A 25,540-nucleotide genomic window follows, 5' to 3' on the forward strand; every position below is an offset into this window, starting at 1 on the left:
ACCTCCTGTGAACTGCGTTTGCCAGCCTGGGGGAATAGCGGTCCCAGGAGATCTTTTCTCAGGGGCTCCTTTCCCTGAGCTGGGGCGGACCTCGGGGACCCAACTCACAGGGCAAGGCAAAACCATATGGACAGGTCTATGCTCTGTAGCAAACCTCTAGTGAACCTCATCTCTCAGGAACATTCTTGGCTCCTATAGAGACACCTCTGTGTGTGAAGCTGCGTAACTAACATAGGGGCACAGAGAGCCTGATTCTCTCTCTTCATTTTGGCGCTGTCATTCAGAAAACAGCTTGAGAATCCACATAATGCTCTCCCTTACCGCTGAGAGAATTCTCACTGCTATAGCCCTTGGCACTTTGTAGAAATCCGCACCCAAACGCTTCTCCAAGTAGGCCTGGGTCCTAGCTCGGATGAACAGGCAATGGCGGAGCTGAGGCCAGTAAGGCAGCAGTCAGGTTTCACACACTCTGGCAGCCTGCTCCTCCAGGGACTGTAAGGCCTCTTTTTCTCTGCAGGAGATTCGCTTGCCTTACTTCCTGTGAACAGCGTTTCCCAGCCTCAGCGAAGCGGTTCCTGGAGATCTTTTCTCAGGCACAGTTTCCCCGGATGTGTGGCGGACCTCGGGGACCCAACTCACAGGGGAAGGCAAAACCACATGGACAGGTCTATGCTCTGTAGGAGAGGTTTAGTGAACCTAATCTCTCAGGAACATTCTTGGCTCCTATAGAGACAACTCTGTGTGTGAAGCTACACTCCCAACATTGGGGCACAGGGAGCTTGATTCTCTCCGTGGGGTGCTGATGCTTTGTAGTAAAGCACCTGCTTGAGAATCCATCCTCTTAGGCTTCCCTCGCCTTGATAGAGGTCTCATTGCTGTAGCCCTTGGCAGTTGGCAAAGAAGAAGACCCTTACCCTTCATAAAGTAGGCCCTTGTCCTAGTTTGAATGGAAAGGAAATAGCTGAGCTGAGGCCAATAAGGAGCCAGTCCCGTCTGACACATTCCTGATGCCTGCTCCTTCATGGAATATAACTCTAGAATCTAGGAATGTCTTTGCAAGGCTGGCAAAGGGCAGTCAGGAACCAGCACCCTGCCTCTGGAATTACCGACTTCTGAGCAGATCTGGAGGTCTCCTTTAGGAGAAGCTAACCCATTCCTTCCAAATAGAGGCTTCAAAACACAGGCAGGTTGGCTGCCTTTCGTGCCCGAAGGAGGCTTGCTTTTCTCTCCTCCTATGAACCCCAGTTCCCAGCCTCTGGGAAAAGTAGATCTTGAAGATATTTTCTCAGGGGTTGTTTCCACGGAGCTGGGGCCGAGCCCGGAGACCCAAAGCCACAGGGGAAGGCAAGACCACATGGAGACGTCTATGCTCTGCAGCAGACCTCTAGTGAACCTCATCTCTCAGGAACATTCTTGGCTCCTATAGAGACACCTCTGTGTGTGAAGCTGCATACCTAAAATAGGGGGACAGAGAGCCTGATTCTCTCTCTTCATTTTGATGCTGTCGTTCAGAAAACAGCTTGAGAATCCATACAATGCTCTCCCTTACCGCTGAGAGAATTCTCACTGCTATAGCCCTTGGCACTTTGTAGAAATCCGCACCCAAACGCTTCTCCAAGTAGGCCTGGGTCCTAGCTCGGATGAACAGGCAATGGCGGAGCTGAGGCCAGTAAGGCAGCAGTCAGGTTTCACACACTCTGGCAGCCTGCTCCTCCAGGGACAGTAAGGCCTCTTTTTCTCTGCAGGAGATTCGCTTGCCTTACTTCCTGTGAACAGCGTTTCCCAGCCTCAGTGAAGCGGTTCCTGGAGATCTTTTCTCAGGCACAGTTTCCCCGGATGTGTGGCGGACCTCGGGGACCCAACTCACAGGGGAAGGCAAAACCACATGGACAGGTCTATGCTCTGTAGGAGAGGTTTAGTGAACCTAATCTCTCAGGAACATTCTTGGCTCCTATAGAGACAACTCTGTGTGTGAAGCTACACTCCCAACATTGGGGCACAGGGAGCTTGATTCTCTCCGTGGGGTGCTGATGCTTTGTGGCAAAGCACCTGCTTGAGAATCCATCCTCTTAGGCTTCCCTCGCCTTGATAGAGGGCTCATTGCTGTAGCCCTTGGCAGTTGGCAAAGAAGAAGACCCTTACCCTTCATAAAGTAGGCCCTTGTCCTAGTTTGAATGGAAAGGCAATAGCTGAGCTGAGGCCAATAAGGAGCCAGTCCCGTCTGACACATTCCCGAAGCCTGCTCCTTCATGGAAAATAACTCTAGAACCTAGGAATGTCTTTGCAAGGCTAGCAAAGGGCAATCAGGAACCAGCACCCTGCCTCTGGAATTACCGACTTCTGAGCAGATCTGGAGGTCTCCTTTAGGAGAAGCTAACCCATTCCTTCCAAATAGAGGCTTCAAATCACAGGCAGGTTGGCTGCCTTTCGTTCCCGATGGAGGCGTGCTTTTCTCTCCTCCTACGAACCCCAGTTCCCAGACACTGGGAAAAGCAGATCTTGAAGATATTTTCTCAGGGGTTGTTTCCACGGAGCTGGGGGCGAGCCCGGAGACCCAAACGCACAGGAGAAGGCAAGACCACATGGACAAGTCTTTGCTCTTTAGTATAGCTCTAGTGAACCTCACTCTGTCAGGAACTTTCTTGATTCCTACGGAGACACACCTGTGTGTGAAGCTGCATGCCCAAGATAGGGGCACAGAGAGCCTGATTCCCCCTGTGCAGCGCTGAGTCTGGGCAGCTAAGCAACAGCTGGGAATGCAGCCTGGGGCGCTTCCCTTCCCTCTGACAGAGCTCTCCTTCGGGACCTAAGCCCTCTGCAAGGAGGCATGGATCATAGGTGCAAAGGGAAGGGAAGAGCGGAGCTGAGGCCAGTGAGGCGCCCGCCAGTCACGTCTCCCCCACTTCCGCAGTCTGTTCCTTCCCCTGCGCGAAAGCTAGAAGCTGGGAAGGGCTTGGCGAGGCTCGCTCAGGCAGAGCAGCATCTCGACAGGGGCTCTGTCCTATCGCGCCTGGGCACAGATCTGCAGCTCCGCCGGTGTGAAGCTCATTCGGTCCTTTCCAATACAGGCTTGCAAGAACCCGCCAACGGCCTAACTCATCTCTCTCGCGTGCTGGGACTGGGCATCCAGGCCTGGGCACAAAGCACTGCCTGGAGCTCTTTGCTAAGGGGCTGGTTCCCCTACGCTGGGGCTGTGCTAGGGAGCCCAAACGCACAAGTCAAGGCCCCAAAACACATCCACACGTCTCTGCTCTGCAACAGAGCTCCAGGGAAGCCCAGTCTGGCAGGCGCTTTCTGGGCACAAACGGAGGAACACTCTGGCTGTGGAGCTCCCTCCCCAAGACTGGGGCACTAGGACCCTGATTCCCTCCGTTTAGCGCTGAGTCTGGGTTGCCTAGCAACAGCTTGGGAACGCAGCCTGGGGCACTTCCCTTCCCTCCGACAGAGCTCTCCTTGCGGTAGGCCTTGGTAGTTTGCATACAATAGGGCAATAAGCCCTCTGCAAGTTGGCCTGGCTCCTAGGTCCAAAGGGCAGGCCAGAGCGCAGCTGAGGCTGTCAGGCTCCAGACACATCTCCCACACTCCTACATCCTGCTCCTATCCGGGCGTGAACGCTAGAAATTGGTAAGGTACCCGGAGCGTGGCAGGGGCGGGGCGAAACAGGGCGGCGCGGGGCGGGTTTCCGGTCGGGAGGGGGTGGGAAGCGGTCCCAGTTGTGCTCTCCGGGGTCCCCACTGCGGCTGGAAATGTACCGGGAGCGAGGCAGGGGCGGGGCGAAACCGGGCGGCGCGGGGCCGTTTTCCGGTCGGGAGGGGGTGGGAAGCAGTCCCAGTAGTGCTCTCGGAAGTGGCCACTGCGGCTGGAAACGCGCCGGGACCGCACCGGGGCGGGGTAAACTCCGGCTGCGCGGGTGGAGATTACGATGGCTGTAGGTGGGGGTCGGTCCCAGTTGTGCTCCCGGGGGTCGCCACTGCGGCTAGGAACGCGCCGGGAGCGCGGCAGGGGCGGGGCGAACCCTGGCGCGAGGGGAGGGGGTCCGGTTGTGGCGGGATTGGCTCTTGGCGGGGATAGGGAGGGCTTCCCAGTTGTGCTCTCAGGGGTCTCCACTGAGGCTGGGAACACCCATTTCGTCCGCTCCTGGGTCCCCAAGGATCGCCATCCCGTGGGTGCAGCGCAGGGCTGCGGACCACTGGTAAGGGCACTGGGACTGCGTGGAGCAGGGAACCACGTATTCCGCCGTCTGTTGGTACATTCTCGGAGCTCCCCAACCTGGCGGTCGCAGAAAGGCCTCGCCTTTGGGGTCAAGGCCTTTACCGCTCCACCCCTTTGCTGAAAAATCTCCGAGTCTGCCCGGGTTTCCCAAGCAGCCTAGGGTCCGCTAGAAGTCCAAGGGACAGAACCCTGAACTCTGGCCGGCTGGCCCAGCCCTGCTTCTGGCACTTTGTAGGCCAGCGGGCCCTTGAGCACCTACTGGGATGGGAAAGCGAAGGGTCCACGGATTGCACCCTAGAAACTTAGTAGGGTGCATGGATTTCAAACCCTGGTGGCCGCCCAGGCAGCAAAGAAGGGGGGAGGGTACCTTGCTGCACTTTCATGTCAGAATCTGTGGCTGTCCTGCTGCGTGGGCCTTTTCATGGGGACCCTGTGGAAGAAAAGTTTGGTGTTTTGGAACTGAATAATTAGAACGTGTAAAAAGTTTAAATTATGTGGTGGTGTAATTAAAACAAAACCAAGCTACAAGTGTTTTTCAAATGGAGTTCCTAATATTGAAGGCCTTTTTCCTTCCACTGTGGCATTTATCAAGAAGTGTGCGGGATATTTTTTTTTTTTTAAGAAAAGTGTTTGAAGTGAGGGAAACAGGAAACCCAGAGGTGCCCCTGTAGTTTGGGGAAGGCCTAAGGAGGTCACTTGGAAATGCTGCTTGCTGTGGGGTGGGGCAGATTGGCTGTGCAGGCTTGTCCTTTGCATGCATGTTCTTGTGTGTGGAAACCCAGCTCGAGCCATCTCCTGATGTGTAAGCATTTCGCAGACAAACCTTGAGCTAAGCAATGCTTTTTTTTTTCCTGAGGAAATGTTTGTCTTAAGTGATATAAATATCCTATGTATTTCCGCTAGACTCTGGCTTCAGGTCGGTCCCCCCAAAAGGCTCAGAAGCAACTTGAAAAAAACAGTATGTTTTCCTCCTAGCTTGTTCTCCTTATCTATATTAAGGAAATGATATATTTGCCTTGAATACTGCCTTTCTTCAAGATTCAGGTCTATCAAATTTTGGCCCGGGATGACTCACCTGCTGCCAATGTTATCTCAAGGCATATCGTGGGGGAGGGGCCTGCTGCAATTACCTGAGACAGTGCCTTTCTTTCCTTAGCTGACTGCTAGTGCCTGTAGACTACCTGGCTAGAACCCAGCAGGGTGTACATCCAGCCTCAAGACTAAGTCAGCAGCTTTCTCTATCTCTTTTATACTTTAATAACAATTGATGACACAAAAGCTCTGAGCGATCAAACCATATCGAATATTTATTTCAGATTGAAGATGCATTCCATGTGATTGCCATCTTAAGTCTTTCCATCATTATGGAATATCTGTCCATGTATTCAGGATAGTTTTCAGCCAGGGTGTATAATTTCCAGTGTGCCAGTCTTGTCATCATCGTTAATACATGGCAAAGTGTTGTATTCATGTTGACATTATTGAAAGGGAATTTTTTAAAATTCCTTTTCAGATTGTTATCTGCTAATGTATACAGAGAAAACTGTGTAATCATTCGCTTTTATCAGTTTGGACAGCTTGATAGTTTCTTTAATTTCTTTCCTTTCTCATAGTTAAGATTTTCCAGGCACATACATGTACTACCTCACCCCTAAACTCAGTCATGTGCTCAAAGACTTCTGTCCTTATTTTTTGCAACATTGAATTCGTTTGGACTATGCTGGGTCTCTGCTGCAAGATGGAAGTCGCTAGGACCTCTGGACTGCAGTCTGCCATCTCTTACTGACCTCTTGTTGACCTCTGCAGAATCCTGCTTGGAGGGAGCTTGTTAGTTCCTTGTTGCTTACCAGGACCTCCTGTGGTAAGTGTTTTCTCTTCTCTGTTGCCTGGTAAGGGTGGATGGTCATTGGCATCCCAAAGCTAGCTAGAAGTCAATTATTTAGGCAGGCTTGTGCATAGATATGGGAGAAGGCAATGGCACCCCACTCCAGTACTCTTGCGTGGAAAATCCCACGGACAGAGGAGCCTGGTAGGCTGCAGTCCATGGGGTCGCTAAGAGTCGGACACCACTGAGCGACTTCACGTTCATTTTCACTTTCATGCATGGGAGGAGGAAATGGCAACCCACTCCAGTGTTCTTGCCTAGAGAAACCCAGGGACTGCGGGACCTGGTGGGCTGCCGTCTACGAGGTCGCACAGAGTCGGACACGCCTGAAACGAATTAGCAGCGGCTGCGGCGGCGGCAGCAGCAGCAGCAGCAGAAGCAGTGCATCGATATCAAAAGGGTTGCGAACAGTCAGGTAGGATCACATATGTCACCGTGAAACACTACTTCTCCACTTAGCCAAAGCTAACCAAAGATTTCTGTTCTAGGTCAACCTAGAAGACATCACTTAAGAGGTAAAGAAACTGAAACTCCATTAGCAAAGGCAGTTCCACATCTCAAGAAAACTTCTGCTAGGCACAGAACCCTTTTCTGGGGGTCCACTTTCGCTACAACCTCCTTATCCCATTCTGTACCCATTCCTTTGCTTCTCCCATCCTGAAACTTCCACCTGTAAGACAGAACTACTTCGTTTTCCTTCCTCAAGTGTCAATGCATTCCACATACCTTCTTATAAAAACAAGTCATACATTTCACTTCAGCAACCAAGAACTGACTTTTATATTGGCGTTCGATATAGCGCACTCCCTTCCCCCACCCCCAAGAATAGAACAAAACAAAACAAAACAATTGCTTTCTTACATTTAACATGTCAGGATGGTGCCAGACAAGATTCATGGAGAGTCAAAAATCTCTTTTGTTTCTGTGTAAAAGGGAGGTCCTTTCAGAACTTTCATTACTTTGGAAATGACCTAGCTATGAAATACACTGTCGTCACTTAGTTTAGCACAAGGATAGAAACTCGGGGAACCAAAACACCTGGAGAAACGTTTTTCAGTTCAGTTCAGTTCAGTTGCTCAGACGTGTCTGACTCTTTGGGACCCGGTGGCCTGCAGGATGCCAGGCTTCCGAGTCCCTCAGCAACTCCAGGGGCTTGCTCAAACTCATGTCCATCGAGTCAGTGAAGCCATCCAAACATCTTATCCTATGTCGTCCCCTTCTCCTCTGCCTTCAATCAAGACTATGAGAGGCAGATATTTTGGAGTATAATTATTGTTAAGGGTTTGTCTAAAAGCTCATATCACATTTACATTTTTTACTTTTGTTGTTGTCGTTTCCAGGTACTTTCTTGCTGACAGGCTTGTGAGAGATATGACAATAGAGCAATTTTTACCTCAAAGGAAACCTAGGCACTATGAACATGTTGTGCTTAATGTTGTTGACTCTTAGACATGTCTATAGTGGAGGAGCAAAACCAAAAACACTAGATATTTCATATTGACTAGTTCCCAGTTCACGGGACTCGGACGTTCATTTAGGTCAATGTTTTCTTGTATTTCCAGCAGTTTGATTTGGAAGGGCTGCCTTGTCTTGAGACCATTGAAATCAGAACTCAGAACTTGAGCAATATTATCAAAAACCACAAGGCTCACACTGACACATACCTAAATCCAGAGAGACAGACAAGACATCTTCCAGTTTTCTGCCTGAGATTTAAAATATTTCTTTGAGCCGGTCTCCTGGGGAGTGGGGGATGGGGGTGGCGGTGGGGGTGGCAGCGAGGCAGGCTTGGGTAACAAGCTAATTGTTGGTCATTGCATATGCAAAGAACCAGGTTTCCCGGTTCCAAGGAAAAAAGTTTCCTTGGTAACCAACTTTGTCTGGTTCTATAGACTCTCATGGCCCTCCTAGGTCAGGTCACCTTGCCTTTCTGTAGTCCTCGTTTGATCCCTAAATCATAGACAGCTTGCATTGTCCCTGTGGGGTGGATGTATTGTCCTCGTGTTTGAACTGGCGGCAGTAGCCAGAGCCTCTCCTGGAACCTGGAGTGGGCGCGGGGCTCACCGGGAGCCCCCGGTGAAGGTGGGCAGCGTGCCGGGACAGGTGTGGGTCGAACCCTGGCGGCGCGGGTCGGGGTTCCGGTCGGGAGGGGGTGGGGGGCGGTCTCAGTTGTGCGCTCGGGGGTCCTCACTGCGGCTGGGAAGGCACCGGGAGCGCGGCAGGGGCGGGGCGAACCCGGGCGGCGCGGGGCAGGGGTCGGCTCCTGGCGGGGGTGGGGCAGGGCTTCCCAGTTGTGCTCTCGGAGGTGGCCACTGCGGCTGGAAATGCCCCGGGAGCGCACCCTGGGCGGGGTAAACCCGGGCTTCGCGGGTCGAGATTCCGATGGCTGTGGGTGGGGGTTTGGTCCCAGTTGTGCTCCCGGGGGTCTCCACTGCGGCTAGGAAGCCTCAGGGAGAGCGGCAGGGGCGGGGCGAACCCGGGCGGCGCGGGGCGGGGTCCGGTCTCGGCTGGGGTCGGCTCCTGGCGGGGGTGGGGGAGGGCTTCCCAGTTGTGCTCTCGGGGGTCGCCATTGCGGCTGGGCACGCCCATTTCGTGCGCTCCTGGGTCCCCAAGGATCGGCATCCAGTGGGCGCAGCGGAGGGGTGCGGACCACGGGTCAGGGCACTGGGACTGCGTGGAGCAGGGAACCACGTATTCCGCCCTCTGTTGGCACGTTCTCGGAGCTCCCCCACCTGGCGGTCGCAGAAAGGCCTCGCCTTTGGGGTCAAGGCCTTTACCGCTCCACCCCTCTGCTGAAAAATCTCCGAGTCTGCGCGGGTTTCCCAAGCAGCCTAGGGTCCGCTGGAAGTCCAAGGGACAGAACCCTGAATCTTGGCTGGCTGGCCCAGCCCTGCTTCTGGCACTTTGTAGGCCAGCGGGCCCTGGAGCACCTGCTGGGATGGGAAAGGGAAGGGTCCACGAATTGCACCCTAGAAACTTAGTAGGGTGCATGGATTTCAAACCCTGGTGGCCGCCCAGGCAGCAAAGAAGGGGGGAGGGTACCTTGCTGCACTTTCATGTCAGAATCTGTGGCTGTCCTGCTGCGTGGGCCTTTTCATGGGGACCCTGTGGAAGAAAAGTTTGGTGTTTTGGAACTGAATAATTAGAACGTGTAAAAAGTTTAAATTATGTGGTGGTGTAATTAAAACAAAACCAAGCTACAAGTGTTTTTCAAATGGAGTTCCTAATATTGAAGGCCTTTTTCCTTCCACTGTGGCATTTATCAAGAAGTGTGCGGGATATTTTTTTTTTTTTTAAGAAAAGTGTTTGAAGTGAGGGAAACAGGAAACCCAGAGGTGCCCCTGTAGTTTGGGGAAGGCCTAAGGAGGTCACTTGGAAATGCTGCTTGCTGTGGGGTGGGGCAGATTGGCTGTGCAGGCTTGTCCTTTGCATGCATGTTCTTGTGTGTGGAAACCCAGCTCGAGCCATCTCCTGATGTGTAAGCATTTCGCAGACAAACCTTGAGCTAAGCAATGCTTTTTTTTTCCTGAGGAAATGTTTGTCTTAAGTGATATAAATATCCTATGTATTTCCGCTAGACTCTGGCTTCAGGTCGGTCCCCCCAAAAGGCTCAGAAGCAACTTGAAAAAAACAGTATGTTTTCCTCCTAGCTTGTTCTCCTTATCTATATTAAGGAAATGATATATTTGCCTTGAATACTGCCTTTCTTCAAGATTCAGGTCTATCAAATTTTGGCCCGGGATGACTCACCTGCTGCCAATGTTATCTCAAGGCATATCGTGGGGGAGGGGCCTGCTGCAATTACCTGAGACAGTGCCTTTCTTTCCTTAGCTGACTGCTAGTGCCTGTAGAATACCTGGCTAGAACCCAGCAGGGTGTACATCCAGCCTCAAGACTAAGTCAGCAGCTTTCTCTATCTCTTTTATACTTTAATAACAATTGATGACACAAAAGCTCTGAGCGATCAAACCATATCGAATATTTATTTCAGATTGAAGATGCATTCCATGTGATTGCCATCTTAAGTCTTTCCATCATTATGGAATATCTGTCCATGTATTCAGGATAGTTTTCAGCCAGGGTGTATAATTTCCAGTGTGCCAGTCTTGTCATCATCGTTAATACATGGCAAAGTGTTGTATTCATGTTGACATTATTGAAAGGGAATTTTTTAAAATTCCTTTTCAGATTATTATCTGCTAATGTATACAGAGAAAACTGTGTAATCATTCGCTTTTATCAGTTTGGACAGCTTGATAGTTTCTTTAATTTCTTTCCTTTCTCATAGTTAAGATTTTCCAGGCACATACATGTACTACCTCACCCCTAAACTCAGTCATGTGCTCAAAGACTTCTGTCCTTATTTTTTGCAACATTGAATTCGTTTGGACTATGCTGGGTCTCTGCTGCAAGATGGAAGTCGCTAGGACCTCTGGACTGCAGTCTGCCATCTCTTACTGACCTCTTGTTGACCTCTGCAGAATCCTGCTTGGAGGGAGCTTGTTAGTTCCTTGTTGCTTACCAGGACCTCCTGTGGTAAGTGTTTTCTCTTCTCTGTTGCCTGGTAAGGGTGGATGGTCATTGGCATCCCAAAGCTAGCTAGAAGTCAATTATTTAGGCAGGCTTGTGCATAGATATGGGAGAAGGCAATGGCACCCCACTCCAGTACTCTTGCGTGGAAAATCCCACGGACAGAGGAGCCTGGTAGGCTGCAGTCCATGGGGTCGCTAAGAGTCGGACACCACTGAGCGACTTCACGTTCATTTTCACTTTCATGCATGGGAGGAGGAAATGGCAACCCACTCCAGTGTTCTTGCCTAGAGAAACCCAGGGACTGCGGGACCTGGTGGGCTGCCGTCTACGAGGTCGCACAGAGTCGGACACGCCTGAAACGAATTAGCAGCGGCTGCGGCGGCGGCAGCAGCAGCAGCAGCAGAAGCAGTGCATCGATATCAAAAGGGTTGCGAACAGTCAGGTAGGATCACATATGTCACCGTGAAACACTACTTCTCCACTTAGCCAAAGCTAACCAAAGATTTCTGTTCTAGGTCAACCTAGAAGACATCACTTAAGAGGTAAAGAAACTGAAACTCCATTAGCAAAGGCAGTTCCACATCTCAAGAAAACTTCTGCTAGGCACAGAACCCTTTTCTGGGGGTCCACTTTCGCTACAACCTCCTTATCCCATTCTGTACCCATTCCTTTGCTTCTCCCATCCTGAAACTTCCACCTGTAAGACAGAACTACTTCGTTTTCCTTCCTCAAGTGTCAATGCATTCCACATACCTTCTTATAAAAACAAGTCATACATTTCACTTCAGCAACCAAGAACTGACTTTTATATTGGCGTTCGATATAGCGCACTCCCTTCCCCCACCCCCAAGAATAGAACAAAACAAAACAAAACAATTGCTTTCTTACATTTAACATGTCAGGATGGTGCCAGACAAGATTCATGGAGAGTCAAAAATCTCTTTTGTTTCTGTGTAAAAGGGAGGTCCTTTCAGAACTTTCATTACTTTGGAAATGACCTAGCTATGAAATACACTGTCGTCACTTAGTTTAGCACAAGGATAGAAACTCGGGGAACCAAAACACCTGGAGAAACGTTTTTCAGTTCAGTTCAGTTCAGTTGCTCAGACGTGTCTGACTCTTTGGGACCCGGTGGCCTGCAGGATGCCAGGCTTCCGAGTCCCTCAGCAACTCCAGGGGCTTGCTCAAACTCATGTCCATCGAGTCAGTGAAGCCATCCAAACATCTTATCCTATGTCGTCCCCTTCTCCTCTGCCTTCAATCAAGACTATGAGAGGCAGATATTTTGGAGTATAATTATTGTTAAGGGTTTGTCTAAAAGCTCATATCACATTTACATTTTTTACTTTTGTTGTTGTCGTTTCCAGGTACTTTCTTGCTGACAGGCTTGTGAGAGATATGACAATAGAGCAATTTTTACCTCAAAGGAAACCTAGGCACTATGAACATGTTGTGCTTAATGTTGTTGACTCTTAGACATATCTATAGTGGAGGAGCAAAACCAAAAACACTAGATATTTCATATTGACTAGTTCCCAGTTCACGGGACTCGGACGTTCATTTAGGTCAATGTTTTCTTGTATTTCCAGCAGTTTGATTTGGAAGGGCTGCCTTGTCTTGAGACCATTGAAATCAGAACTCAGAACTTGAGCAATATTATCAAAAACCACAAGGCTCACACTGACACATACCTAAATCCAGAGAGACAGACAAGACATCTTCCAGTTTTCTGCCTGAGATTTAAAATATTTCTTTGAGCCGGTCTCCTGGGGAGTGGGGGATGGGGGTGGCGGTGGGGGTGGCAGCGAGGCAGGCTTGGGTAACAAGCTAATTGTTGGTCATTGCATATGCAAAGAACCAGGTTTCCCGGTTCCAAGGAAAAAAGTTTCCTTGGTAACCAACTTTGTCTGGTTCTATAGACTCTCATGGCCCTCCTAGGTCAGGTCACCTTGCCTTTCTGTAGTCCTCGTTTGATCCCTAAATCATAGACAGCTTGCATTGTCCCTGTGGGGTGGATGTATTGTCCTCGTGTTTGAACTGGCGGCAGTAGCCAGAGCCTCTCCTGGAACCTGGAGTGGGCGCGGGGCCCACCGGGAGCCCCCGGTGAAGGTGGGCAGCGTGCCGGGACAGGTGTGGGTCGAACCCTGGCGGCGCGGGTCGGGGTTCCGGTCGGGAGGGGGTGGGGGGCGGTCTCAGTTGTGCGCTCGGGGGTCCTCACTGCGGCTGGGAAGGCACCGGGAGCGCGGCAGGGGCGGGGCGAACCCGGGCGGCGCGGGGCAGGGGTCGGCTCCTGGCGGGGGTGGGGCAGGGCTTCCCAGTTGTGCTCTCGGAGGTGGCCACTGCGGCTGGAAATGCCCCGGGAGCGCACCCTGGGCGGGGTAAACCCGGGCTTCGCGGGTCGAGATTCCGATGGCTGTGGGTGGGGGTTTGGTCCCAGTTGTGCTCCCGGGGGTCTCCACTGCGGCTAGGAAGCCTCAGGGAGAGCGGCAGGGGCGGGGCGAACCCGGGCGGCGCGGGGCGGGGTCCGGTCTCGGCTGGGGTCGGCTCCTGGCGGGGGTGGGGGAGGGCTTCCCAGTTGTGCTCTCGGGGGTCGCCATTGCGGCTGGGCACGCCCATTTCGTGCGCTCCTGGGTCCCCAAGGATCGGCATCCAGTGGGCGCAGCGGAGGGGTGCGGACCACGGGTCAGGGCACTGGGACTGCGTGGAGCAGGGAACCACGTATTCCGCCCTCTGTTGGCACGTTCTCGGAGCTCCCCCACCTGGCGGTCGCAGAAAGGCCTCGCCTTTGGGGTCAAGGCCTTTACCGCTCCACCCCTCTGCTGAAAAATCTCCGAGTCTGCGCGGGTTTCCCAAGCAGCCTAGGGTCCGCTGGAAGTCCAAGGGACAGAACCCTGAATCTTGGCTGGCTGGCCCAGCCCTGCTTCTGGCACTTTGTAGGCCAGCGGGCCCTGGAGCACCTGCTGGGATGGGAAAGGGAAGGGTCCACGAATTGCACCCTAGAAACTTAGTAGGGTGCATGGATTTCAAACCCTGGTGGCCGCCCAGGCAGCAAAGAAGGGGGGAGGGTACCTTGCTGCACTTTCATGTCAGAATCTGTGGCTGTCCTGCTGCGTGGGCCTTTTCATGGGGACCCTGTGGAAGAAAAGTTTGGTGTTTTGGAACTGAATAATTAGAACGTGTAAAAAGTTTAAATTATGTGGTGGTGTAATTAAAACAAAACCAAGCTACAAGTGTTTTTCAAATGGAGTTCCTAATATTGAAGGCCTTTTTCCTTCCACTGTGGCATTTATCAAGAAGTGTGCGGGATATTTTTTTTTTTTTTAAGAAAAGTGTTTGAAGTGAGGGAAACAGGAAACCCAGAGGTGCCCCTGTAGTTTGGGGAAGGCCTAAGGAGGTCACTTGGAAATGCTGCTTGCTGTGGGGTGGGGCAGATTGGCTGTGCAGGCTTGTCCTTTGCATGCATGTTCTTGTGTGTGGAAACCCAGCTCGAGCCATCTCCTGATGTGTAAGCATTTCGCAGACAAACCTTGAGCTAAGCAATGCTTTTTTTTTCCTGAGGAAATGTTTGTCTTAAGTGATATAAATATCCTATGTATTTCCGCTAGACTCTGGCTTCAGGTCGGTCCCCCCAAAAGGCTCAGAAGCAACTTGAAAAAAACAGTATGTTTTCCTCCTAGCTTGTTCTCCTTATCTATATTAAGGAAATGATATATTTGCCTTGAATACTGCCTTTCTTCAAGATTCAGGTCTATCAAATTTTGGCCCGGGATGACTCACCTGCTGCCAATGTTATCTCAAGGCATATCGTGGGGGAGGGGCCTGCTGCAATTACCTGAGACAGTGCCTTTCTTTCCTTAGCTGACTGCTAGTGCCTGTAGAATACCTGGCTAGAACCCAGCAGGGTGTACATCCAGCCTCAAGACTAAGTCAGCAGCTTTCTCTATCTCTTTTATACTTTAATAACAATTGATGACACAAAAGCTCTGAGCGATCAAACCATATCGAATATTTATTTCAGATTGAAGATGCATTCCATGTGATTGCCATCTTAAGTCTTTCCATCATTATGGAATATCTGTCCATGTATTCAGGATAGTTTTCAGCCAGGGTGTATAATTTCCAGTGTGCCAGTCTTGTCATCATCGTTAATACATGGCAAAGTGTTGTATTCATGTTGACATTATTGAAAGGGAATTTTTTAAAATTCCTTTTCAGATTATTATCTGCTAATGTATACAGAGAAAACTGTGTAATCATTCGCTTTTATCAGTTTGGACAGCTTGATAGTTTCTTTAATTTCTTTCCTTTCTCATAGTTAAGATTTTCCAGGCACATACATGTACTACCTCACCCCTAAACTCAGTCATGTGCTCAAAGACTTCTGTCCTTATTTTTTGCAACATTGAATTCGTTTGGACTATGCTGGGTCTCTGCTGCAAGATGGAAGTCGCTAGGACCTCTGGACTGCAGTCTGCCATCTCTTACTGACCTCTTGTTGACCTCTGCAGAATCCTGCTTGGAGGGAGCTTGTTAGTTCCTTGTTGCTTACCAGGACCTCCTGTGGTAAGTGTTTTCTCTTCTCTGTTGCCTGGTAAGGGTGGATGGTCATTGGCATCCCAAAGCTAGCTAGAAGTCAATTATTTAGGCAGGCTTGTGCATAGATATGGGAGAAGGCAATGGCACCCCACTCCAGTACTCTTGCGTGGAAAATCCCACGGACAGAGGAGCCTGGTAGGCTGCAGTCCATGGGGTCGCTAAGAGTCGGACACCACTGAGCGACTTCACGTTCATTTTCACTTTCATGCATGGGAGGAGGAAATGGCAACCCACTCCAGTGTTCTTGCCTAGAGAAACCCAGGGACTGCGGGACCTGGTGGGCTGCCGTCTACGAGGTCGCACAGAGTCGGACACGCCTGAAACGAATTAGCAGCGGCTGCGGCGGCGGCAGCGGCAGCAGCAGCAGCAGCAGAAGCAGTGCATCGATATCAAAAGGGTTGCGAACAGTCAGGTAGGATCACATATGTCACCGTGAAACACTACTTCTCCACTTAGCCAAAGCTAACCAAAGATTTCTGTTCTAGGTCAACCTAGAAGACATCACTTAAGAGGTAAAGAAACTGAAACTCCATTAGCAAAGGCAGTTCCACATCTCAAGAAAACTTCTGCTAGGCACAGAACCCTTTTCTGGGGGTCCACTTTCGCTACAACCTCCTTATCCCATTCTGTACCCATTCCTTTGCTTCTCCCATCCTGAAACTTCCACCTGTAAGACAGAACTACTTCGTTTTCCTTCCTCAAGTGTCAATGCATTCCACATACCTTCTTATAAAAACAAGTCATACATTTCACTTCAGCAACCAAGAACTGACTTTTATATTGGCGTTCGATATAGCGCACTCCCTTCCCCCACCCCCAAGAATAGAACAAAACAAAACAAAACAATTGCTTTCTTACATTTAACATGTCAGGATGGTGCCAGACAAGATTCATGGAGAGTCAAAAATCTCTTTTGTTTCTGTGTAAAAGGGAGGTCCTTTCAGAACTTTCATTACTTTGGAAATGACCTAGCTATGAAATACACTGTCGTCACTTAGTTTAGCACAAGGATAGAAACTCGGGGAACCAAAACACCTGGAGAAACGTTTTTCAGTTCAGTTCAGTTCAGTTGCTCAGACGTGTCTGACTCTTTGGGACCCGGTGGCCTGCAGGATGCCAGGCTTCCGAGTCCCTCAGCAACTCCAGGGGCTTGCTCAAACTCATGTCCATCGAGTCAGTGAAGCCATCCAAACATCTTATCCTATGTCGTCCCCTTCTCCTCTGCCTTCAATCAAGACTATGAGAGGCAGATATTTTGGAGTATAATTATTGTTAAGGGTTTGTCTAAAAGCTCATATCACATTTACATTTTTTACTTTTGTTGTTGTCGTTTCCAGGTACTTTCTTGCTGACAGGCTTGTGAGAGATATGACAATAGAGCAATTTTTACCTCAAAGGAAACCTAGGCACTATGAACATGTTGTGCTTAATGTTGTTGACTCTTAGACATGTCTATAGTGGAGGAGCAAAACCAAAAACACTAGATATTTCATATTGACTAGTTCCCAGTTCACGGGACTCGGACGTTCATTTAGGTCAATGTTTTCTTGTATTTCCAGCAGTTTGATTTGGAAGGGCTGCCTTGTCTTGAGACCATTGAAATCAGAACTCAGAACTTGAGCAATATTATCAAAAACCACAAGGCTCACACTGACACATACCTAAATCCAGAGAGACAGACAAGACATCTTCCAGTTTTCTGCCTGAGATTTAAAATATTTCTTTGAGCCGGTCTCCTGGGGAGTGGGGGATGGGGGTGGCGGTGGGGGTGGCAGCGAGGCAGGCTTGGGTAACAAGCTAATTGTTGGTCATTGCATATGCAAAGAACCAGGTTTCCCGGTTCCAAGGAAAAAAGTTTCCTTGGTAACCAACTTTGTCTGGTTCTATAGACTCTCATGGCCCTCCTAGGTCAGGTCACCTTGCCTTTCTGTAGTCCTCGTTTGATCCCTAAATCATAGACAGCTTGCATTGTCCCTGTGGGGTGGATGTATTGTCCTCGTGTTTGAACTGGCGGCAGTAGCCAGAGCCTCTCCTGGAACCTGGAGTGGGCGCGGGGCCCACCGGGAGCCCCCGGTGAAGGTGGGCAGCGTGCCGGGACAGGTGTGGGTCGAACCCTGGCGGCGCGGGTCGGGGTTCCGGTCGGGAGGGGGTGGGGGGCGGTCTCAGTTGTGCGCTCGGGGGTCCTCACTGCGGCTGGGAAGGCACCGGGAGCGCGGCAGGGGCGGGGCGAACCCGGGCGGCGCGGGGCAGGGGTCGGCTCCTGGCGGGGGTGGGGCAGGGCTTCCCAGTTGTGCTCTCGGAGGTGGCCACTGCGGCTGGAAATGCCCCGGGAGCGCACCCTGGGCGGGGTAAACCCGGGCTTCGCGGGTCGAGATTCCGATGGCTGTGGGTGGGGGTTTGGTCCCAGTTGTGCTCCCGGGGGTCTCCACTGCGGCTAGGAAGCCTCAGGGAGAGCGGCAGGGGCGGGGCGAACCCGGGCGGCGCGGGGCGGGGTCCGGTCTCGGCTGGGGTCGGCTCCTGGCGGGGGTGGGGGAGGGCTTCCCAGTTGTGCTCTCGGGGGTCGCCATTGCGGCTGGGCACGCCCATTTCGTGCGCTCCTGGGTCCCCAAGGATCGGCATCCAGTGGGCGCAGCGGAGGGGTGCGGACCACGGGTCAGGGCACTGGGACTGCGTGGAGCAGGGAACCACGTATTCCGCCCTCTGTTGGCACGTTCTCGGAGCTCCCCCACCTGGCGGTCGCAGAAAGGCCTCGCCTTTGGGGTCAAGGCCTTTACCGCTCCACCCCTCTGCTGAAAAATCTCCGAGTCTGCGCGGGTTTCCCAAGCAGCCTAGGGTCCGCTGGAAGTCCAAGGGACAGAACCCTGAATCTTGGCTGGCTGGCCCAGCCCTGCTTCTGGCACTTTGTAGGCCAGCGGGCCCTGGAGCACCTGCTGGGATGGGAAAGGGAAGGGTCCACGAATTGCACCCTAGAAACTTAGTAGGGTGCATGGATTTCAAACCCTGGTGGCCGCCCAGGCAGCAAAGAAGGGGGGAGGGTACCTTGCTGCACTTTCATGTCAGAATCTGTGGCTGTCCTGCTGCGTGGGCCTTTTCATGGGGACCCTGTGGAAGAAAAGTTTGGTGTTTTGGAACTGAATAATTAGAACGTGTAAAAAGTTTAAATTATGTGGTGGTGTAATTAAAACAAAACCAAGCTACAAGTGTTTTTCAAATGGAGTTCCTAATATTGAAGGCCTTTTTCCTTCCACTGTGGCATTTATCAAGAAGTGTGCGGGATATTTTTTTTTTTTTTAAGAAAAGTGTTTGAAGTGAGGGAAACAGGAAACCCAGAGGTGCCCCTGTAGTTTGGGGAAGGCCTAAGGAGGTCACTTGGAAATGCTGCTTGCTGTGGGGTGGGGCAGATTGGCTGTGCAGGCTTGTCCTTTGCATGCATGTTCTTGTGTGTGGAAACCCAGCTCGAGCCATCTCCTGATGTGTAAGCATTTCGCAGACAAACCTTGAGCTAAGCAATGCTTTTTTTTTCCTGAGGAAATGTTTGTCTTAAGTGATATAAATATCCTATGTATTTCCGCTAGACTCTGGCTTCAGGTCGGTCCCCCCAAAAGGCTCAGAAGCAACTTGAAAAAAACAGTATGTTTTCCTCCTAGCTTGTTCTCCTTATCTATATTAAGGAAATGATATATTTGCCTTGAATACTGCCTTTCTTCAAGATTCAGGTCTATCAAATTTTGGCCCGGGATGACTCACCTGCTGCCAATGTTATCTCAAGGCATATCGTGGGGGAGGGGCCTGCTGCAATTACCTGAGACAGTGCCTTTCTTTCCTTAGCTGACTGCTAGTGCCTGTAGAATACCTGGCTAGAACCCAGCAGGGTGTACATCCAGCCTCAAGACTAAGTCAGCAGCTTTCTCTATCTCTTTTATACTTTAATAACAATTGATGACACAAAAGCTCTGAGCGATCAAACCATATCGAATATTTATTTCAGATTGAAGATGCATTCCATGTGATTGCCATCTTAAGTCTTTCCATCATTATGGAATATCTGTCCATGTATTCAGGATAGTTTTCAGCCAGGGTGTATAATTTCCAGTGTGCCAGTCTTGTCATCATCGTTAATACATGGCAAAGTGTTGTATTCATGTTGACATTATTGAAAGGGAATTTTTTAAAATTCCTTTTCAGATTATTATCTGCTAATGTATACAGAGAAAACTGTGTAATCATTCGCTTTTATCAGTTTGGACAGCTTGATAGTTTCTTTAATTTCTTTCCTTTCTCATAGTTAAGATTTTCCAGGCACATACATGTACTACCTCACCCCTAAACTCAGTCATGTGCTCAAAGACTTCTGTCCTTATTTTTTGCAACATTGAATTCGTTTGGACTATGCTGGGTCTCTGCTGCAAGATGGAAGTCGCTAGGACCTCTGGACTGCAGTCTGCCATCTCTTACTGACCTCTTGTTGACCTCTGCAGAATCCTGCTTGGAGGGAGCTTGTTAGTTCCTTGTTGCTTACCAGGACCTCCTGTGGTAAGTGTTTTCTCTTCTCTGTTGCCTGGTAAGGGTGGATGGTCATTGGCATCCCAAAGCTAGCTAGAAGTCAATTATTTAGGCAGGCTTGTGCATAGATATGGGAGAAGGCAATGGCACCCCACTCCAGTACTCTTGCGTGGAAAATCCCACGGACAGAGGAGCCTGGTAGGCTGCAGTCCATGGGGTCGCTAAGAGTCGGACACCACTGAGCGACTTCACGTTCATTTTCACTTTCATGCATGGGAGGAGGAAATGGCAACCCACTCCAGTGTTCTTGCCTAGAGAAACCCAGGGACTGCGGGACCTGGTGGGCTGCCGTCTACGAGGTCGCACAGAGTCGGACACGCCTGAAACGAATTAGCAGCGGCTGCGGCGGCGGCAGCAGCAGCAGCAGCAGAAGCAGTGCATCGATATCAAAAGGGTTGCGAACAGTCAGGTAGGATCACATATGTCACCGTGAAACACTACTTCTCCACTTAGCCAAAGCTAACCAAAGATTTCTGTTCTAGGTCAACCTAGAAGACATCACTTAAGAGGTAAAGAAACTGAAACTCCATTAGCAAAGGCAGTTCCACATCTCAAGAAAACTTCTGCTAGGCACAGAACCCTTTTCTGGGGGTCCACTTTCGCTACAACCTCCTTATCCCATTCTGTACCCATTCCTTTGCTTCTCCCATCCTGAAACTTCCACCTGTAAGACAGAACTACTTCGTTTTCCTTCCTCAAGTGTCAATGCATTCCACATACCTTCTTATAAAAACAAGTCATACATTTCACTTCAGCAACCAAGAACTGACTTTTATATTGGCGTTCGATATAGCGCACTCCCTTCCCCCACCCCCAAGAATAGAACAAAACAAAACAAAACAATTGCTTTCTTACATTTAACATGTCAGGATGGTGCCAGACAAGATTCATGGAGAGTCAAAAATCTCTTTTGTTTCTGTGTAAAAGGGAGGTCCTTTCAGAACTTTCATTACTTTGGAAATGACCTAGCTATGAAATACACTGTCGTCACTTAGTTTAGCACAAGGATAGAAACTCGGGGAACCAAAACACCTGGAGAAACGTTTTTCAGTTCAGTTCAGTTCAGTTGCTCAGACGTGTCTGACTCTTTGGGACCCGGTGGCCTGCAGGATGCCAGGCTTCCGAGTCCCTCAGCAACTCCAGGGGCTTGCTCAAACTCATGTCCATCGAGTCAGTGAAGCCATCCAAACATCTTATCCTATGTCGTCCCCTTCTCCTCTGCCTTCAATCAAGACTATGAGAGGCAGATATTTTGGAGTATAATTATTGTTAAGGGTTTGTCTAAAAGCTCATATCACATTTACATTTTTTACTTTTGTTGTTGTCGTTTCCAGGTACTTTCTTGCTGACAGGCTTGTGAGAGATATGACAATAGAGCAATTTTTACCTCAAAGGAAACCTAGGCACTATGAACATGTTGTGCTTAATGTTGTTGACTCTTAGACATATCTATAGTGGAGGAGCAAAACCAAAAACACTAGATATTTCATATTGACTAGTTCCCAGTTCACGGGACTCGGACGTTCATTTAGGTCAATGTTTTCTTGTATTTCCAGCAGTTTGATTTGGAAGGGCTGCCTTGTCTTGAGACCATTGAAATCAGAACTCAGAACTTGAGCAATATTATCAAAAACCACAAGGCTCACACTGACACATACCTAAATCCAGAGAGACAGACAAGACATCTTCCAGTTTTCTGCCTGAGATTTAAAATATTTCTTTGAGCCGGTCTCCTGGGGAGTGGGGGATGGGGGTGGCGGTGGGGGTGGCAGCGAGGCAGGCTTGGGTAACAAGCTAATTGTTGGTCATTGCATATGCAAAGAACCAGGTTTCCCGGTTCCAAGGAAAAAAGTTTCCTTGGTAACCAACTTTGTCTGGTTCTATAGACTCTCATGGCCCTCCTAGGTCAGGTCACCTTGCCTTTCTGTAGTCCTCGTTTGATCCCTAAATCATAGACAGCTTGCATTGTCCCTGTGGGGTGGATGTATTGTCCTCGTGTTTGAACTGGCGGCAGTAGCCAGAGCCTCTCCTGGAACCTGGAGTGGGCGCGGGGCCCACCGGGAGCCCCCGGTGAAGGTGGGCAGCGTGCCGGGACAGGTGTGGGTCGAACCCTGGCGGCGCGGGTCGGGGTTCCGGTCGGGAGGGGGTGGGGGGCGGTCTCAGTTGTGCGCTCGGGGGTCCTCACTGCGGCTGGGAAGGCACCGGGAGCGCGGCAGGGGCGGGGCGAACCCGGGCGGCGCGGGGCAGGGGTCGGCTCCTGGCGGGGGTGGGGCAGGGCTTCCCAGTTGTGCTCTCGGAGGTGGCCACTGCGGCTGGAAATGCCCCGGGAGCGCACCCTGGGCGGGGTAAACCCGGGCTTCGCGGGTCGAGATTCCGATGGCTGTGGGTGGGGGTTTGGTCCCAGTTGTGCTCCCGGGGGTCTCCACTGCGGCTAGGAAGCCTCAGGGAGAGCGGCAGGGGCGGGGCGAACCCGGGCGGCGCGGGGCGGGGTCCGGTCTCGGCTGGGGTCGGCTCCTGGCGGGGGTGGGGGAGGGCTTCCCAGTTGTGCTCTCGGGGGTCGCCATTGCGGCTGGGCACGCCCATTTCGTGCGCTCCTGGGTCCCCAAGGATCGGCATCCAGTGGGCGCAGCGGAGGGGTGCGGACCACGGGTCAGGGCACTGGGACTGCGTGGAGCAGGGAACCACGTATTCCGCCCTCTGTTGGCACGTTCTCGGAGCTCCCCCACCTGGCGGTCGCAGAAAGGCCTCGCCTTTGGGGTCAAGGCCTTTACCGCTCCACCCCTCTGCTGAAAAATCTCCGAGTCTGCGCGGGTTTCCCAAGCAGCCTAGGGTCCGCTGGAAGTCCAAGGGACAGAACCCTGAATCTTGGCTGGCTGGCCCAGCCCTGCTTCTGGCACTTTGTAGGCCAGCGGGCCCTGGAGCACCTGCTGGGATGGGAAAGGGAAGGGTCCACGAATTGCACCCTAGAAACTTAGTAGGGTGCATGGATTTCAAACCCTGGTGGCCGCCCAGGCAGCAAAGAAGGGGGGAGGGTACCTTGCTGCACTTTCATGTCAGAATCTGTGGCTGTCCTGCTGCGTGGGCCTTTTCATGGGGACCCTGTGGAAGAAAAGTTTGGTGTTTTGGAACTGAATAATTAGAACGTGTAAAAAGTTTAAATTATGTGGTGGTGTAATTAAAACAAAACCAAGCTACAAGTGTTTTTCAAATGGAGTTCCTAATATTGAAGGCCTTTTTCCTTCCACTGTGGCATTTATCAAGAAGTGTGCGGGATATTTTTTTTTTTTTTAAGAAAAGTGTTTGAAGTGAGGGAAACAGGAAACCCAGAGGTGCCCCTGTAGTTTGGGGAAGGCCTAAGGAGGTCACTTGGAAATGCTGCTTGCTGTGGGGTGGGGCAGATTGGCTGTGCAGGCTTGTCCTTTGCATGCATGTTCTTGTGTGTGGAAACCCAGCTCGAGCCATCTCCTGATGTGTAAGCATTTCGCAGACAAACCTTGAGCTAAGCAATGCTTTTTTTTTCCTGAGGAAATGTTTGTCTTAAGTGATATAAATATCCTATGTATTTCCGCTAGACTCTGGCTTCAGGTCGGTCCCCCCAAAAGGCTCAGAAGCAACTTGAAAAAAACAGTATGTTTTCCTCCTAGCTTGTTCTCCTTATCTATATTAAGGAAATGATATATTTGCCTTGAATACTGCCTTTCTTCAAGATTCAGGTCTATCAAATTTTGGCCCGGGATGACTCACCTGCTGCCAATGTTATCTCAAGGCATATCGTGGGGGAGGGGCCTGCTGCAATTACCTGAGACAGTGCCTTTCTTTCCTTAGCTGACTGCTAGTGCCTGTAGAATACCTGGCTAGAACCCAGCAGGGTGTACATCCAGCCTCAAGACTAAGTCAGCAGCTTTCTCTATCTCTTTTATACTTTAATAACAATTGATGACACAAAAGCTCTGAGCGATCAAACCATATCGAATATTTATTTCAGATTGAAGATGCATTCCATGTGATTGCCATCTTAAGTCTTTCCATCATTATGGAATATCTGTCCATGTATTCAGGATAGTTTTCAGCCAGGGTGTATAATTTCCAGTGTGCCAGTCTTGTCATCATCGTTAATACATGGCAAAGTGTTGTATTCATGTTGACATTATTGAAAGGGAATTTTTTAAAATTCCTTTTCAGATTATTATCTGCTAATGTATACAGAGAAAACTGTGTAATCATTCGCTTTTATCAGTTTGGACAGCTTGATAGTTTCTTTAATTTCTTTCCTTTCTCATAGTTAAGATTTTCCAGGCACATACATGTACTACCTCACCCCTAAACTCAGTCATGTGCTCAAAGACTTCTGTCCTTATTTTTTGCAACATTGAATTCGTTTGGACTATGCTGGGTCTCTGCTGCAAGATGGAAGTCGCTAGGACCTCTGGACTGCAGTCTGCCATCTCTTACTGACCTCTTGTTGACCTCTGCAGAATCCTGCTTGGAGGGAGCTTGTTAGTTCCTTGTTGCTTACCAGGACCTCCTGTGGTAAGTGTTTTCTCTTCTCTGTTGCCTGGTAAGGGTGGATGGTCATTGGCATCCCAAAGCTAGCTAGAAGTCAATTATTTAGGCAGGCTTGTGCATAGATATGGGAGAAGGCAATGGCACCCCACTCCAGTACTCTTGCGTGGAAAATCCCACGGACAGAGGAGCCTGGTAGGCTGCAGTCCATGGGGTCGCTAAGAGTCGGACACCACTGAGCGACTTCACGTTCATTTTCACTTTCATGCATGGGAGGAGGAAATGGCAACCCACTCCAGTGTTCTTGCCTAGAGAAACCCAGGGACTGCGGGACCTGGTGGGCTGCCGTCTACGAGGTCGCACAGAGTCGGACACGCCTGAAACGAATTAGCAGCGGCTGCGGCGGCGGCAGCGGCAGCAGCAGCAGCAGCAGAAGCAGTGCATCGATATCAAAAGGGTTGCGAACAGTCAGGTAGGATCACATATGTCACCGTGAAACACTACTTCTCCACTTAGCCAAAGCTAACCAAAGATTTCTGTTCTAGGTCAACCTAGAAGACATCACTTAAGAGGTAAAGAAACTGAAACTCCATTAGCAAAGGCAGTTCCACATCTCAAGAAAACTTCTGCTAGGCACAGAACCCTTTTCTGGGGGTCCACTTTCGCTACAACCTCCTTATCCCATTCTGTACCCATTCCTTTGCTTCTCCCATCCTGAAACTTCCACCTGTAAGACAGAACTACTTCGTTTTCCTTCCTCAAGTGTCAATGCATTCCACATACCTTCTTATAAAAACAAGTCATACATTTCACTTCAGCAACCAAGAACTGACTTTTATATTGGCGTTCGATATAGCGCACTCCCTTCCCCCACCCCCAAGAATAGAACAAAACAAAACAAAACAATTGCTTTCTTACATTTAACATGTCAGGATGGTGCCAGACAAGATTCATGGAGAGTCAAAAATCTCTTTTGTTTCTGTGTAAAAGGGAGGTCCTTTCAGAACTTTCATTACTTTGGAAATGACCTAGCTATGAAATACACTGTCGTCACTTAGTTTAGCACAAGGATAGAAACTCGGGGAACCAAAACACCTGGAGAAACGTTTTTCAGTTCAGTTCAGTTCAGTTGCTCAGAGGTGTCTGACTCTTTGGGACCCGGTGGCCTGCAGGATGCCAGGCTTCCGAGTCCCTCAGCAACTCCAGGGGCTTGCTCAAACTCATGTCCATCGAGTCAGTGAAGCCATC

The 25,540-nt window shown here is 50.3% G+C and overlaps 1 long non-coding RNA gene across 1 annotated transcript; it reads left to right on the top strand.

The window, feature by feature from the left end:
• The first annotated feature begins 3,742 nt into the window (after positions 1 to 3,742).
• Positions 3,743 to 25,231, top strand: LOC129641158 (uncharacterized). Its single transcript, XR_008709112.1, has 12 exons — positions 3,743 to 4,192; positions 5,951 to 6,073; positions 6,359 to 6,512; positions 10,511 to 10,633; positions 10,919 to 11,072; positions 15,071 to 15,193; positions 15,479 to 15,638; positions 19,705 to 19,759; positions 20,045 to 20,198; positions 24,197 to 24,319; positions 24,605 to 24,764; positions 24,838 to 25,231. It is a non-coding gene; the product is annotated as an uncharacterized LOC129641158 (long non-coding RNA).
• The last annotated feature ends 309 nt before the right edge of the window (positions 25,232 to 25,540 follow it).

Source organism: Bubalus kerabau, unplaced genomic scaffold (assembly GCF_029407905.1).
Source record: "Bubalus kerabau isolate K-KA32 ecotype Philippines breed swamp buffalo unplaced genomic scaffold, PCC_UOA_SB_1v2 scaffold_83, whole genome shotgun sequence".
Taxonomy (NCBI): Eukaryota; Metazoa; Chordata; class Mammalia; order Artiodactyla; family Bovidae; genus Bubalus; species Bubalus kerabau.